Source organism: Castor canadensis, chromosome 2 (assembly GCF_047511655.1).
Source record: "Castor canadensis chromosome 2, mCasCan1.hap1v2, whole genome shotgun sequence".
Classification (NCBI taxonomy): Eukaryota; Metazoa; Chordata; class Mammalia; order Rodentia; family Castoridae; genus Castor; species Castor canadensis.
This window is the reverse complement of record NC_133387.1, coordinates 151102735-151105408: the sequence shown is the minus strand read 5'-3', so window position 1 is coordinate 151105408 and position 2674 is coordinate 151102735. Positions and strand designations below refer to the sequence as shown.

The window sequence follows — 2674 nt, the reverse complement described above, 5'->3', positions numbered from 1 at the left end:
CCCTAGTTAGGAAAGGTAACTGTACCAGCAGCAAAACTCTTATGCTCTTTTTTAGCAATTCTTTGGCAACTTTCTCTTTCCACCAGGAATGTTTATCTTCTCCTTATCTCTTAATCTGTTGAAAAATTATTTTCATGTTTTGCTCTGGGAGTCAATTCTGTGAAGTCATAGCTTAAATTTTCTAATTCAATGCGTTGAGTATGGTGGTGCTTGCCTGTAATCCCAGTTACTCAGAAGGTAGAGACCAGGAGGATTTCAGTTCAGGGCAAACCTAGGCAAAAACTTAGTGGGATCCCATCCCTGTAAACCCAGCTATGCAAGAGGTATAAGTAGAAGAATCACAGTTTGTGGAAGACTGGACAAAACGCTAAAGCAAAAAGGGCTGGAGGTGTGGTTCAAGTGGTAGAACACCTGCCTAGAAAGCAAGAGGCCCTGAGTTCAAACCCCAGTACCACCAAACACCCCAAACTCTCTAACAACTAATGGCTACCCATTGGAGGAGGACTCAAGGAAGAATTGATGCAATCCTTCCTTGAGTCTTCTGGATTCACATCCAGAGCCGATCCTTAACACTGAATTTCTATATACTAAATGACCTGTATACTGTAGTCATTGGTCTGCCTGAGCCCATTCATTCTCCTCAGCAGTTTGAGGAGAAAGAACCCCTCACACTTACCTCCCATCATTTTTCAGGCAGTTCTCTAAAGAGATGCTCCAATTTCCATCTAACTCTCCAACTTTACTTCATTTAGGTTTGCAAATGTTAACAGGTGTTCAGCTCCTCTGTTGGAATCAAAACTGACCCTCTACCCTGCCATACAATTACTTCTTTTTCCCAAATGGGAAGGAAAATATAAACAAACCAGGTTGCATTGGAGATAAGCCAAAAATAGTGAGCTCACCATGTCTACTTTGGTCCCTAAATTAAATGTTTTGTTTTTGTTTTTGTTTTTGTTTTTTGGCAGCACTGGGGGTTGAACTTAGGGTCTTAAACTTGCAAGACAGGAACTCTACCACTGGAGCCACTCCACCAGCTGGTCCCTAAATTAAAATGAAGCTTGAGCTGCCATAACTAAGTCCATGATGTTTTTTCCCTTTTGTTTTTAATTATTGCTGTACTGAGGTACATTGTGACATTTACCAAAGTTCTTAGACTATATCATAGTTGAATTCAACCCACCATCATTCTTTTTTATTTACCCTACCCCCAGTAAGTCCATGTCTTGAGCCTTTGTAATCCCTTTCTCTCCCAATAGGGAAGGGAGGTCACTTGATTCTTTTCAAACGCTAACAAAAATTTTACCCTGACTTTTGCAATGCTGGTATCTGACTATCTGTTATGACTTTCGAGGACACAATAATCATGTAAGGAAAATCACCACGTTTCTACCATGACAAGCAAATGCAAACTAGGTAACCTTGCTAGTATCGAGGACCTCTTCTCTTTAAATATCTGTCCTGAATGTATTTGTTTATTTGCCAGCCTTCCTTCTGAATCTGACTCTGTTGAACTCCAGGGAGAAGAAATTTCTTCTCATTCCTCAGCATTTTCTCTGAAACTTTTCTCAAATACTGTGTGGATATACTAGAATTTCACACTGAAATGTGGGAGTGGTGGGCACCTGTTGCTTTGAAGTCTCAGCCAAAACCATTCTGTACCATCCCACTAACAAGCCAGGTGCAGAACTTGGATTGGAAGCTGGGGAATCTGAAGCAAGCCCGGGTTCTACCAGACAGGTCCCCTGCCTGCCTGAAAGCTAAGTGCCCAAGTCTCTCTTCTCAGTCTAATTGCCTTTCAACTTTCCCCTCCCCTGGTATGATGGATGGTTTGGTCACCAAAGCCTCCATGTCCCTTAGGTGACTTTGGGAAAGGAGGCTGGTTGTGAGAGGCAACTGTCTCAGCATCTCCAAAATCCCAGCATTGGAGCTGCCATGCATAAATTTAATTCTTGGAAAAAAGTAAGTCAGCATTAATCTCATTTTGCAAATGAGCAATAGCTCAGTGGTAACTATGTGATCATCAACAGCCATTCAAATTTCCTAAGCTTTGATAAGACCCTGCCTTCCAGCATTGGAGGATGAAGAGAGGTAATCTGTATGAAGGAGAGTTCTTTGAAAACTGAAATGTGTGACTTGCAATGACTCCAAGATTTGAAGTGTTTATTTAGAGAAAGCCATACACTGGCTCCACAGACAGCCTCTTAAATACCTCTAGCTCTTGGAGAGCAGAGGAGTTCGGCTATGCCCCCCTTCCTGTCTCCTCCCTCCTTGTGTCCTGTGCACACCTGGGGAGAACTGGCCTGGCCCTGCTGCTAAAGTTGCAGGGATGTCAGCTGCTTCTGGGAAACCAAGAAGAGGCAATGAAGAAGAAAGGGCAACAGGCTAGGAAAAAAAGGAAGTTGGCACAGTTGGATGATGATGGGAATTTTTTTTTTCTTTTTTGGCTGGGAGACAAGAGCATTTTTGTTAGGTTAAGTGGGACAGGGGCTCATGGCATTTATCTGGCCAGATCTTGTTTATGGATGGCTTCAGACTTTGCGACCTGACAAGTGCTGGCACTAGGCAAAACTGAATGTTTTCAGCACAGAGGAAAATCCCCAGTCTTCTGATTGTCACTACAGTGCTCAGCCTGCAGAGGGAACAAGCACACAAGTTATATCAAACACACTTAGGA

At 42.8% G+C, this 2674-nt stretch overlaps 1 non-coding gene across 1 annotated transcript; it reads left to right on the top strand.

Annotated features, from left to right (window-relative positions):
• The first annotated feature begins 384 nt into the window (after positions 1-384).
• Trnas-aga (transfer RNA serine (anticodon AGA)) lies at positions 385-457 on the top strand. Its single transcript has one exon. It is a non-coding gene; the product is annotated as a tRNA-Ser (tRNA).
• Positions 458-2674: the final 2217 nt, after the last annotated feature.